General features: G+C 33.3%; 1 long non-coding RNA gene across 1 annotated transcript in view; it reads right to left on the bottom strand.

Moving 5' to 3' along the window:
- LOC149778572 (uncharacterized) overlaps positions 1-11072 on the bottom strand; it is a 30549-nt gene extending 19477 nt beyond the window's left edge. The window contains exon 1 of the long non-coding RNA XR_016415714.1: positions 10944-11072. This is a non-coding gene — a long non-coding RNA (uncharacterized LOC149778572). The remainder of the gene's footprint in view (positions 1-10943) is intronic.
- Between the last annotated feature and the right edge of the window lie 4078 nt (positions 11073-15150).

Here is a 15150-nt window from a genome sequence, read left to right as displayed (position 1 = left end):
TAAAAACGTCAAAAGATATATAAGTCAGGACCACAAGTACATTCCTCATGTTTAGCTGCTTTGAACGAAGGCAAAAAAGTACGTCTAATACAAAATGCATTCCATTTTATTGTTTACTTTTGGTTAAGACATCGAATGTCAAGAGCTGCTTTCTAGAATAGGATGTTATCCCACCCTCATGAACCATTTTACTTTACAGATTATCAAATACTGATAATAATTCCAACTGAAACTGTAAAACATGCCGTGCGAAATGTTTAACCAGATTATTTGAATTAACTTTGAACAATTAATATTAATATGTCCCACGTGATTAAATGTCTATATTGTTTTGAATATGTATACTCAGAATTTCACAAGCAGTACATCATACAGGATCTCATTGTACATCTAGGTTATATTAAAGGCACAAATTTGGTAGCGCATTTGAAATACCCGAGAATGTTATCTCCATAATGAATTTGCTTATGTATGGTAAAAAAAAATTTTAATTTACAACTTTAACAGTACTGTGGCATTGACTGATCCCAAATTCTTCTGAATAATTCTCCTTAAAAATTATTAGCTGACACTCTTAAAAATACACCGGAATTGTTCGAACGGATCATGTGAAATAAGCTGGTACAATTGACCTTCATACGTGTATTATCCATGTCTCATGTGTATAAATTGTTATCCTTGTTTAGAAACTTTTGGAATTGGGATTTCACATTAGTTGATTGTATATGATCTATTTGTAGTTGATCAGTGAGGTACATATTTGCCTGCATGCACTTGAAATATTAAAATATATGTGTTTCCATCATAAATTAGCTTCCTGATGGTACTATATTTTTAATTATATGCATTGTCACTTAACTTACTTGTATACTGGTATCTGCTAATCTACATTGTCTTACACTTTGTGATAGCTAAAGTTGCCTTTTCAGTTATTTAGCTTGTATATGGTTGACAGTACAATGATAAACATACATATTGCAAACGCATATATTTTGCAAGTGAATAGTCATTTAAATACATGTAATTTAGTTCATATGTTTGAGTATCACTATGTCAAGCCTAATGTGTTCTGATGTTCCGGCGCCTTTAACGTCATTTTCAGATCTGTCTAACACATTTTCACTTATTTTAGGTACATCTTACTGATCTATCATATTAAGAAAACAGGTTATATATTTCCATGACTCGTCTGGATTTTGGAATAAGGTTGAATTTTATAAGCGTCAAGCTCTCCAACAGTCGGTTTGAGATACAATGGTCTCATTAACATATGTCCAATGTTCCAACCTAAGTCACCATAATTAGTTCACACTACTACTCTGTTATGTTTTACCTCAAAGACATGGCTTAGGTCTTCGTGAGAAGGTTCGGCACCAGTCACTCTCTTGATCTGTACTTTCTTATCACATTGCCACTCTTGTGGTTATTGACATTGAAACACAATGCACGTTTGCTATAAAACATTACTCTGATCCCATCAAAATAGGGCATTTGTGTGCACTATTACTTAAACCGACAAATTGCTGAATACTGGACACAGTAAATCTGGAACACAATTGTCATTATTTTTTCGTGTGTGCACTTATAAGCCTTGGAAAAGGCATATAACAACTTGCTACAAAAAAAAAACCACTGAGTTTTTCTATATCACAACTCCTGGACAAAATAGCATAAAATGCAGACCGGCTTGCTTTAAACATCATTCATAAGTCATCTTTTTGATGTCTAAAATGTGTACGTTTTTATGAAGGAATGTATGAGAATTTAACTTTACTTTGAACATTTTTTAAAATATACGTTCCGACTTAATATCCTATTTAAATTTAATTGATACGGCCGATGTATCTCAAACATAATTGAAGGGCGAAATGATCTTGTAATACATTTAAATTTTTATTGCATTAAAAATAAACCATTAATTTCTCAATGTTCGAAAATGAAATTTTAAAACGATCTAACAGTTTTGGGAATTAAGCCTAACATAATCCTAAAAGTTATATCACAAGTCCAAAGGTATTGCGTGTTCCGAACTGTTAATTCCAATCTTGATTGTGCTGATGTGCTAACAGTCTTGAATGCGCCGATATACCAATAGCCTTCCTATTGAACAATGATATATTCCAGAATGTCCTTTAATGAATTCTGAATAAAACCAAACTTGTGTTTGGTTCCAAAAGTCAATGAACACTTTGTAATTCCAACTAATAATTTAAATAAATAATTCCTCTCAAAATATAACTGAACACAACTTAAATCCATGCTACAAAAACTTTGGATAAAATAGGCATGGATCTGTTTTGTTGATCATAATCTTTATATAAGAACCTAGGATCGGAATGCGGTGACGAGAATGTGTGTAAATTTCCCTTCAAATTCTTTAATACGTTCGTCTCCAGAAGTCTCTTAGCTCATAATCAATGATGAGTATTGAACTAAAATTCACGTAAATATCAATTTATAAACGCACAAACAATACCGAAATATGAGGCTAGTCAGGCACACACTAAAACTCTAAAACTTTTTGAGTAAATTTGATTATCAGCTGGAGCCTGAACTATTCTTTGTGCATGCAGATGGACCAAGAGAATTTCAATAATTAGGCTGATGGTTACATTGATACTTTTCTCATGTTTGTTCAAGCTCAAACAATGAATGTTGCATCCGCAAACACAAACAAACCAAACCCAATACAAAACAAGCAAAACAAACAAACACTTTACGAGTAGCATCCAATTAAAAGTTGACAGTCAAAGAGACAAAGATCTCACCAAATCTCCGATCCAAGGTACCTAGTGAAGAAAAACTTGAAGTTATTAAAATAAACGTTTATGACATTCTAACTCACCAGCACACTGAAAATGACACGGATATTGAATCATGAAGTGATAATCTTCTTGCAGAATTAAAAATAATGCATCAGAAAATATATCAAGACAAGTGGCCAGTTAGGATTTATATAACGAGTTTGAAAATAATCCATGAACGGTTAATCATTTGGATTACTTCTCGATGGAGGTCTGGGGGATTATCAAATACGAGCAATATCAGTGGCTCTTCTTAATAGGAAATTGGTACAAAGAAACATACAAAGGAAAAAGGACACCAATGTAAAAACGAATGCTCTATATAGTTTTCAGAAATATCACACCAGTCATTTGGTCAAGATTGCAGCATATAATAAGATATATGGAAAATTAGTCTAGATAGTAATTGTGTAATGGCATACGTTTTGGTACGTTTACATTAATGTATGATAATCATGGATCTGAAAGTTGCAATAGCTCAACGTCTAGAGGAAAATATACTCTTCTATCGTTGTAGCTGCCTTTTATAGAGAGATAACACCTAAATGAGAACAGAATATATTCATTAAATATACTGAAATAGGGAAATGCAATTGCTAGTGAAAATCAGATATGATCGGTTTTGTGCCACTGTACATGGCAACTATATTGATCCGTCCAGTCCAGATGTTTTCAAGTCTACATTTTAGCCAAGTGTCAGATTATGACAAGATTTGATAACACTATCCTATGCTGAACAAACGCCTAACGCAATATATAGCTAACCCATTTATGACAATGTGAAAAGGAAAGGATTGTGCCGGAAAAACAAAGGATAGATATCCAAACATACATATTTTGCAAGAGTGAGATCTCAGATGCTATACAAATGCTCCTGAAATTGATGAAGCTGAAATAGTTGTCATTTACAATTACTCAGTTAACGATTTATTTTGCATGAAAGTACCAAGTGCTGATCTACAGGTATAAATGTATACACCATCAAAAATATATGGGTCACCCTCACATAAATTGGACGCAACAAAACATAATTATCAACGAACAAACAAAAGCATAATTAAAATGATAGCTAGTTCACAGGAGTAGAGATCAAATATTGATACACAGAGGAAGTCACCATGTAGGCTGATCCAACAGGAGATTCAAATGTTTCATAATAAGAGCAGAAGACAAACGATGTTTTTATATTTAGTTCAGTTGATGTATTTATGAGAAGCAGACATGCTTTGTTGGTTAACAGGTGGAGCAGACAGAGTCTGAGTTAGTTTCCAAAGGCAAATAATAATTGAGTCCAAACGTTTTTACCCTACTGTATGTACGGATACATTATTGTACAAAGATATCGGCAAGATATTCCTGTTGAAAACGGGGAGCAAAGCTCATGACTGATAGTGATAGTAGGGGCTCGTAGCCTCCACCAGTATATACCACCACATGCCTACAACTTATATAAACCCATTCCCTCCAAGAAAATCAGAGCAAATAAAATAATAATAAACTAGTTAAAGAAAATGGGTATAGAAAACAAGTCAGCAAGAACAACAATTTAGTTGTTTATAATATAGACCAATGTATTATGTGTTGTTCCTACGAGTACAAAAGGACATTATAAAATATATTTTAGACGCTATAACGTAATATATATGCACTTGGTAACGCAACCTTTTCCTATGAGATGGATACTAAGGGGTGGAGGGTCATACAATGTTGAAACGTGTCATATTCCACATGTACTCTCGTACAAGAAAAATGAACAGCAAGGAAGTCGCTTACAACATTGATAGCTTTTTGTCATGCGCATTTCTATACTCAATTTAAAAATTAAAATAATATCCCATATTAAATAGAAATTTCTAAATTGTGGACATATAGAGATATAATTGACTTAATGTATGATCACATCGAAACTAAAAAGATTACAAAAATGTTCGTAGCGGAAACGTATGGTATATCATGTAAAGAAGGTGAATCCCTTGTGGTTATGTTGACGTTTAGACATCTATCAGCACCGAACGCAAATAAACGCTACTAAAACTGTGTATGGGGGTAAAACATGTAAGAGTAAACCAGTAAACGATATAAAGGATCCAAGTCGTGCAGAAAACACCACATCGCCTCTTTATGAACTGTAAATTTAATGCAAATGAATTAAATGAATTGCTTGTGGCCTCTGAGATAAAGAATGATAGACCAGAATGAATCAATGCCAGAACCCTGTCTAAAAACCACAAGGTCAATTTATGATGCTAAAAGACAGCGATGTTTATTATTCATATGTAATGTTCATACCCTTTGTTCGAGGTGAAAACTTTTAACAAAAGAGTATTAGAACATATTCTGTCGTTTTGTTGTTTTATTAAGGTTCCTAATAAGGATTTACCAGGTATCGTTTGCTAAAGACACTTGCGAAAATTTAAAATTCCAATAATTTTACTTTAACTCTATTCTGTGGTGAAAAAAAAAATCTGCTTTCTTCGAAGGCAGTGGAACAATTATTGCTATCAAGAAACGTGTTTCCTTTACAATCTTTATGCAAAATAAAAAATACAGTTTTTTATAATACATTTGTCAAATATTTAACGACATACATTTAGAAAGTAAAGTTATCACCTTTTATAGTGCTGAAATTTAAAGGTTTGAAAATCGTGTCGTGTCTTTGTATTGATAAACAGATTGAGGGAATCAAACATTTGTTTCAATGATTAGTTCAAGGGATGCATTTGAAATTTCGGAAAGAAATATCAACGCTATAAATAGGAAGATGATTACAGTGATGGAAGATATTACAAGGCAGAAATTGTCAATAGTTCCTGTTGAGAAGACAAAAACACTCGTTGTTTAGACCTTTCGTATATATAGAACAGTGTACTTAAGAATATATAAGCGACTTGATTCAGTTGTAGTCCATTTCCGTCAACTTAGGTGTTATATTCAATTGATACAAATATAGAACATATTCATGAGATAAAATAACAATAAAATAAACCTATTTCATTGTTTGTGTTGCTGTCTACAATCCCAAAACCTTTATAGATATACAACACAATGTAAATCCTATTATATACGTTGTAAAGCTGGTAAAGATCGACATAGTATGTATTGTCATGATCAAAAGAAACATAATTTTACTCATCCAACGGAAGTTCCTTTTGCACGTTCTGAAACTCACTCGCTGCGATTTGTGTCATCCTCCTCGCCCCGTTTCGTGTGCATGCATTATGTTAAAGACAAGATACTTCAGCCACCATGGTCTTTGTTTTTGAGAGTGTGTATTATTTAGCTAAAATGTTATTTGTTTGCAAGGATGTATTTATTTGTTTGTTTTATACAAAGTACGTATATTTGCTTTTCTATAACAATGATTTTAGTGAACCTCGGTTATCTCCTTCTACACAATAATCTTTGTAATATATATATGAAGTATTCAAGTCGTGCAGAAAGCACCACATCGCCTCTTTTTGAACAATAAATGTAATGACAATGATTTGAAGTGCTTGTGGCCTCTGAGATAAAGAATGATAGACCAGAATGAATCAAGACCAGAACCCTGCCTAAGAAATACCAGGCAAACGGTCGATTTCTGATTCTAAAATACGGCGTTGTTTATTATTCATATATAATGTTCATACCCTTTGTGCGAGATGAAAGTTGAATGTTTCAGAGATATTGCAAACATTATTCGTTCAGCAAAAATGTATTGGAACATATTCTGTCCAGTTTTTATTTTATTAAGGTGTCTAATAAGGATCTACCAGGTATATTTTGCTAAAGTCATTTGAGAAATTTACAATTCCAATAATTTTACTTTAACTCACACCTATAATAAAAATAAACAAATAATGTTCTTCTTTTTCTAATGCAGTGGAACAATTATTGTTATCAAGAAAGGCGTGTCCTTTACAAACGTATTGCAAAATATAAAAAATACAGTTTTGTATAATACATTTATCAAATATTTATAGTGAAGATGGCATATTTTATAGACTGAAATTTAAAGGTTTAAAACCGTGTCGTGATGAAAAGATTAAATTAACGGATGCATTTGAATATTCGGAGAACAAAAAATCAGCTCTATAAATAGGAAAATAATTAAGGTGATGGTGGATATTACCAAGCAGAAACTATTTTGAAAAGACAGAAACACTCATTGTTTTGACCATTCGTGTATATAATACAATGAACTTGAGATAATAAAAGCGACCTGACTCAGTTGTAATCTACTTCCGTCAACTTAGTTGCTATTGTTGATTGATACAATTATAAAACATATTCAATAAATAGAGTAACATTGAGATAAAAAATTCCTCGTGTGCATTGATATCAACTATCACAAAACCTTCATAGATATAAAAAAATGAAAATTCTAATATATACGGTATGAAACTGATTAAGATCGACATAGTATGTATTGTCATGATTAAAAGAAAAATCATTTTACTCATCCAGCGGATGTTCTTTTTGCACGTTGTGAAAGTACTACGCTGTTGTTGCTATTACACAATGTTTTCCTCTGTTTCATATAATGGATTAAATTTGGAATTCACTAGATGCGATTTGTGTCATCATCCTTACCCCGTTTCATGTGCGTGCATTATGAAAAAGAAAAGAGACTTCAGCCACCATGGTTTCTGTTTCTGAGGATGTGTATTATCTTGATAAAATGTTATTTGTTTGGATAATGTATTTATTTGTTTGTTTGGTACAAAGTGCGTATATTGCATTTATATAACAATGATTTTAGCGACCCTCACCTATCTCCTTCTCCTACACTATAATCTTTGTATATATATATATATATATATATATATATATATATATATATATATATATATATATATATATATATATATATATATATATTGTTTACGAAAGTGTGTTAGTGACCATTTTGAAATTCTTTAACACCTTTCATTGGTTTCATTGATTTGTTTTGAATTTATATGTACCGATTGTGAAAATAAGTCTGAAATTAGATGTGACATAAATCATCTCTTTGTCTTAATCTTCTACCCATATTAAAGTTATTCTCATTGTCAGTTTGTGTGATTCCATCAAGTATAATGCCTGCATGAAAAAAATCCCAACATATACCCTAGCCCTTCTCTTTGTACCTGTGATGGTATGTTGGATTAAGAAACATAAGTTCCCTTCTTCCCATTGTGTATGCAGCGGTATATAGGATAGTAAGTATAGCATCTAAACTATACCCATACCTTTATATGTTTCGTTGTGCAAATGATAGGAAACATCAGTATATGCAATAGCTCGTTTACATTTTAAGTCTACCACCAATAATTAATTCCTATTTTCCCAGAAACGTCCCATATAAAAATATTACTCCTGTGCCTACAATGTATCCATACAGATCCTAATGCTAATCTATGAAAGTTTCTAAAATTAACTTCCCCTATCCTCATGAGCACAAAAATGAAAACGAAGTATAATGTTAAATTCTGCTTGTTTCGATTCCGATATTTCATCCCCAAAGCGACCAATATAATGATTATCGTGGACCATTTCCATTATCATAATCATGTCGATAAACACATAACCCTACTCTCCCTTGTCTTGTCCTCAAAACCAATACAAAATTAAATCCTAATGAGATGTGGTGGAGTGTCTAGGCAGAGGGACATGCCATGGCAAATATTAGTGAAATATCTATAGTTATTGTTCCATGCCCAAAAAGTACATAGATGTATATACTTTCATAGTTCTGTAGCGTGCACTAGAATTCGGACACCCTTGTGCACAGATTCAGACCATTCACAAAACTTTTCCAAGGGTTCAAGTCTTTGTCTTGAACAATGTAAGAGTACTTTCTCAACAAACAAAGCCCATTTACTAGCTATTAACTTTGTATATAATATATAAAGAAGAAATGTCCATTACCCGCCCAGGCTCCATTCCCAAAAATGGATACAGCGTTTTGCACATCTTCACACTATCCCCAATCGAATGCCGATTTTATTCATTACATTACGGGCGCACGCAAGTCCAATTTTCATAATCACATAATCATCTCTCTTTCTGCCAACAAACAGCGAGGATAAAACTCCAAATGTAGACAAAACGTATGCGATATTTAGAGAAACCAGGGCCGAGAACGTTTACTATAGCAAACCTTGTCGATGAACATCGGTCGCCATCAGCATTAAACACACCAGGAAAGTTAATCAAAGACATTTTAACACATGATATTTTGATGCTGCAGTGGACAAACTGGTCTATAGCATTCGTTCTCACACTTCTTTTGATTGCATTGACATTCTTGGAATGAAATGAAAGATGGTGGATCCGAATACACAATGAAGGTGAATGTCCTTGTCAAGAAGATAAAAAGAAAGAAACGTAGATCATTCCACAAGGTATACTTGGACCTAGAACAAAACAGTAATTTCAAGACAAATGTTAGATTTGTTTCAAGGTATGTATAATCAAGGCGTTTGTCTAAGATACCATATACTGGGATAGTCGGTAAATGCACGTTTTGATAAATTATATCCATAGAGGCGTGGTATTATTGTGTCGCATTGACAAAGCAGCAGTCGAACTTAGGAAATACATTTATAATATACAAACATCTGAATGAGGAGCAATTCTATATTTCCCACCCATCCCCTTCAGACATGAACTAGCTATACAATTAACGCCACACTTTTCTTATAGCCCGCCTTCTTTCCCGAAGCCATGCGTTCATCCACTTGAATTTATCAAAATTATTTAAAAAGCAAGCGATACACTGAATACTTTCTCCCATCTTCTCATGTAATAATTAAATTAATCAATCTGAAATGAGAAAAATTATTTTTATTTTAGATTATCATAAACAGAGCAATGACGAATTAGTAAAATTTGGATTTCTCTAATTATTATTTTCATCAGCCAATTGGAACAAACATGTGGCTCTAGAATACTTGTTATAATGCTCACTATACGGGTAGTAAGAGTCAGTAATCAAATATTATCAAATATTTTCATGGATATAACAGCAAGCATTAATAAAATCCATAAGTAGGTTATAATTTACCTTTCTAACTCGAAATTATTATTGCAACAAACACCGTAGACACTAAACATGCAGTTGTGTGCATATTTCACACGACGAATAAGCTAAAAATGCAAATTAATATTCAGGTGAATCCCATTTAAACGATTGACTACAGACAATTGAGAAATATAAAGCTAATGAGATTAAATTGATTAATACATTCTGACAAAAATATGTCATAAGATTCCAGAAATATTACGGCAAATTATCATGTAAATATTGTTCAACTTATAAAGACGTGAACTAAATTGTATAAGGTAATATACACTTCAGAAGGGACTTGTAGCCGAATGAATCGACATACCTTCCTCTTAATACAGGGGAAATTTAAGTGTCGGAATAATAGTATCAATTAATTATTGCATCCGCCTCCATATGTCAACTCCATCAACGCCTCTTGCAACCTTTGGAATGTATTTTTTAAACCTCTGCTCCTTCAAGTGAATATTTACGTCACATGCAATAATCTTTTTCGCCCTGTTACGCGTCCTGTTATAATGTTCATGTTGAAAAGTTCTTGTAACGTCTAAAGTAGAATGGTTTATATCTATATCTGATGTTGTATTATGTAAAGATGATATATTTTTGCAGTTATATTTGCTTTGTCTGCCTTTCATATTTTATCTCGGAATAAGAATGTTTAAGCCAAATTATTGACAACAAAATGCTCTCTCGATTTAAATATTTTCAGCTATTTACCTCCGGTAAAGCAACTAAATCAAATCATTATAATAAGAACAACATAAACAATTAATAACAATTAATAATAATAATGATAATAATAATAATAATAATAATAATAATAATAATAATAATAATAATAATAATAATTACAATAACCCGATTAATTGGAGCACGAGTTATATATCTCACAGACTTGCAAAACTGTCGGTAGACGCTAGAAATAATATTAAAACCAGATTTGCAACTGAAAGGGTCTTCATATTATTATAATTATTATTGATGATGATGATGAAAATGATGATGATGATGATGATAATGATGATGATAATATGATGATGATGATGAGAAACCTCTGAGTTGCCCGACGATTCATTTGCGAACACAGATAAATTAATTTTACTTACCCTCTCCAGTCTGCATTCATTACAGAGAGTCGTAATAATGCCACAAAAGAGACACAAAGAAAATGCATAACACCTGAAATCATCCCCGTTAAACATCAATAAATCTTTACGAAATTGTGTGTTCTCTGCTAATTTAAAGCTGTTCTTCAATAACCATGCGGAAAGGCAGACACATAAACTATCTATTCACTTGCTATCTTTTTGATGGTGAGATTTGTCAAAAGGAAGTTATTTGCTTATTTCCATTTATGATTAATAATGATGTAATTGTCTGGCACCGTAGTTTACAAATATAATTTAGACTAACATTTTGTTCTTGAGTCTTTGTAAGTTACAGACACACGTGTTAGTAGTAGAATGTTGTTGTTGTTGTTGTGAGGTTTAACGCCATGTTTCAGCACACTATAGGCTATATATCTCGGCCAGTATTAATGGTGGACGAAGAACCCGCGAAAACTCCGGAAAGAACCACCGACCCACGAGAATCCGGAGGAATAATGTAATGCAAAGCAAAGTAGTACATTGATTACCGTCTATATTCATTTTAGCACATTTATATTTACGAAGAGCGCAGACAAGGGATGGTTGTTGCATAATGTGAATGCAATCATGGTCATTTGTGAGAACGGAACTTGATCCAAGATATTAGCAGCTTGTGTGCGTTCTCCTCTCCTCTCGCAGCGGTCTTTCATCGTCGTTGCTGAACCAAAAAACGATTAAAGTTTTCGCAAGAAAATTTGTGAACGTATTTGACTATGTTGTTCTGCTATTAACAAAATTCTTCATTTTCAATATTTAGACATGCATAAAAACATTTCGGGTTCTCTCTAATAATCGTCGGTAAACGTATAAGACATTGTCCAAATTTACGTTTATACCTTTCATGTCTTCCCAGTGTCACCTTTGTAAGGTTTCTTTCTTTTATTAGAGTGACAGTAGCCTTTTAGAGATTTAATTTGCTGATCACGGTCAAATCGTTTTCCCTCCCCATAGACGTTGTCTTCACATCACACACGCATACGCAGCAAACCCGCGATAATCCACAAAATAGATTTACTAATACTTGCTCATGCCAGAGAATATTCATTCTGGGTAGTATATTTTAAGCTAGATCAGTAACAAGCAAAATTAATATTATCATGCTACTGTAAATCACTCAGTTTTGAATCCATACAAAATGTGATTATGGTTTTGAATCCTGAAGCAATACAAGTGAAATGTTCAGTACGCTGGAAACAACAACTAGATTTGTACTGTCTGTCAACAATTACCTGTTTAGGGTCTGTCACGCCTTGGTTCTGTATACCTGCTTGATGTCGTCGGTGGTTTTCAATTCCCAAAAACATAGTCTCAAACTCTGCAGTTTCGATAGCTATTGAGAAAACATTACTAATTGCACTGAGACAATGTTGTGCCACCTCGACCAGTTTTGAATCGACGCGTATTAGCGAATGCAGCCATAGCGCGATTATTTAACGTGAATGTTTTGTAAAAACAATTAGAAATTGAACATAAATACAATATAAATGATCTGCTAATGCATATCGGTTCAGCTTAGTATGTTTGCGAAGTCGAGCGAATTTCATTTGGAATTAAACACCAAAGAGAGACTGAAATTATCAAAAGGTCTCAAATTGTAGTAGTCCTAATAGATGAGACATTATCATGACCGGACTATATTAAGAAAACTGGAGTTCTGAAAACAACATCAAATAGTTTACGTTAGTCGAGATCGTTTTACATGATACTATTATGATTTATCTCCATATTGTTCAAATTAGTGCCTAGCATTGGAAGAATGCAGAAATTCAGCTACAAGATTTTTTCATTCTAAATTATAGACAAGAGCAGCCTGGATTATTGCTCAATGTTAAGTTCTTTTTAAGCTGATAATAGACTCTGTTTAGAAGTCTCAAGGCATGCCAATCATATTTAAATCTGGTTCAGCGAAAGTTAATGTATGAATAAGTTTCTGAATTGTGATAATACTAGTCAAACTTATCGGTTCTAAGGTCCAATCTTCTCTCAAGAAATATGTTCTATTGACGAAATTTAACTAAAAGTATGTGTAGTTTTTCATGGAAGAAAGTCTGAACCTGCTTGTTGAACTGTCAACAATGGAACCTCTCAACATATCAATTCCACTCTTGTCTGCTTCAAAGGAGTAATGCATGAAATTTTCAAATGTATATGTGCTTCTTTAATTTATTTACGTTGGAGATAAAAACCAAACATTGCTTTTGTTCGGTCAGGTACCAGTGAAGACAGAAATAAAATATTGCTAGGTGTCATAAGCTTGACACTACAATTTCAATTGACTCGTCGTCACCATACAGTTGGGATACAGAATTTGAGCGGCAACCATTAGCAGCATTTGAACCTGTCTCTATGGATTTCGTACGTACAATCCTGATGAAGAGTGCACCAAAGTCGTCACTGCTGCTTGAGTGCTTAGATCCAGTATTTCCTTCACTAACGGATGTTATCAATACCTCTCTCTCATCAGGGAAATTCCCATCATTTTTCTTGTAGCTTCAATGACTGAAGAATCTGAAAATCAGAAGATTTCCAGACCTGCAATGTTACAATATGTTTCTTGTTTTCTCATATAAACAATGACAACCTAAGAATGTTTCGTTTCCCGGATCACAATTCTCGAACTGTTGGAGGTGTTTCAGGAAAACCCGGTGCGATTATCAACTAAGCTTATAGAGTTGCCATTTGCTTGTTGCAAGTTCTCATCATGGAATTCATGAATGTCGTGAATTACGAATTATAAAGAAGGTTGATAAATTTTTAATTTATGTCTTGTTTCTGGATCAAAACTATCATACTAATCTTATGATTTATTTTGAACTTCATACACATGCCAAGTGCATCGCGTAGAGGTGACTTGTGCTATTAAAATTTGTCAATCTTGAACATTTTTCATATTACTGTGTATTTCGTTGTATTTCACATTTATTTTCGTTTCGTGATCACTTTTATGACATTTATTACATTTATGAATCTATGAACATATGAGTGTGTATGCATCCTGAGAACAGCAATCATAAACTGCCGAAATAGGTAGCTGTATTGTATTTTTTACCATCCAGTGGCTACCTTCCATTATTGCGTTCAGCTCAAAGACCTGTACAATAATGAAACCTTATTGGTACATGTATAATTAAGGTTACTACACTACATGCAAAATATACGTCGTTACGCCCTATCATATATCACAGTGGCAATATTACAGTTTTGCGTTCGGCTTGATTTTGCGAATGTAGCTGTCTGCATTGTCACAAAGCATGTTTAGTGCTTGCATTCTGGAAAGTATGCTACAACATTTCCAGTTAAGGTTATATGGACATATTGTCACGCTCCCGCAAACTATATCTTTCAGAAACTGTGGCCTGAATAGGCATAAACGTTAATGGTTGTATGAAGTGCTGAAGAGTAGTAAAGTTCAACTTAATCTAGGTGATGTGACCATTTTTTTAAGCGCTAGTGACAACGTTATGACATCACAAATATTACACAGACGCTTTGTCTAGTCAGAGTAGGAGTTTCCTTGGTGTATGAATCCTTGGAAATGTTACCCTTTGCAGACTATATTTAGGTTGTTGTGGTGGCAGGGTACAGTTTCCTAAATTGGCCCCTGGTACATTTCTTAACTTAAGGCTATGGTGTGACTTTTTCAGCTATTTTTGTTTACTATTTAAAGATATGGATATATTTGTGATCTGGATGTTTTTGACTTGTGTTGTTCTTGAAATTGATGTCAGGCATGTACACCTTCCATAGGTACTTTCCAGTATGTTGATAGTGAAATACCAATAGTCGGCTAGGAAGAAGATCTAGCCTCTATTGGTATCCACAACTATGGACCTTTTTGACCTTACTTGTGTATTTGATTTGTTAAGCTTTTTATACTAGGTCGCTGATTGCGACATTAAATTTGTACATAAAAACTGGCTCATGCCCCCTTAAGGAAAACTGATAATTTATATTGGTGCAGTCAGGCACATTTATTATACTTTTCTGTTTCTTTGTGTGTATTTAAATAATTTGTATGCATTAGCTTCATTATATTTCCTTCCTTATTCAATATATCACTTAGTGTTGAAGAGGAAGGTAACTGTGTTTTGTACCTCAGTGTGAGAACTGTTTACATCATGACAAAGTAGCATACCTCGGACTTAACCTAATAAATATGGAAACA

This window comes from Sinohyriopsis cumingii, chromosome 17, assembly GCF_028554795.1.
Source record: "Sinohyriopsis cumingii isolate HCF-2022 chromosome 17, ASM2855479v2, whole genome shotgun sequence".
In the NCBI taxonomy this organism is placed as follows: Eukaryota; Metazoa; Mollusca; class Bivalvia; order Unionida; family Unionidae; genus Sinohyriopsis; species Sinohyriopsis cumingii.
The sequence above is the reverse complement of the archived record's forward strand: the minus strand, read 5'-3'. Positions and strand labels throughout refer to the sequence as shown.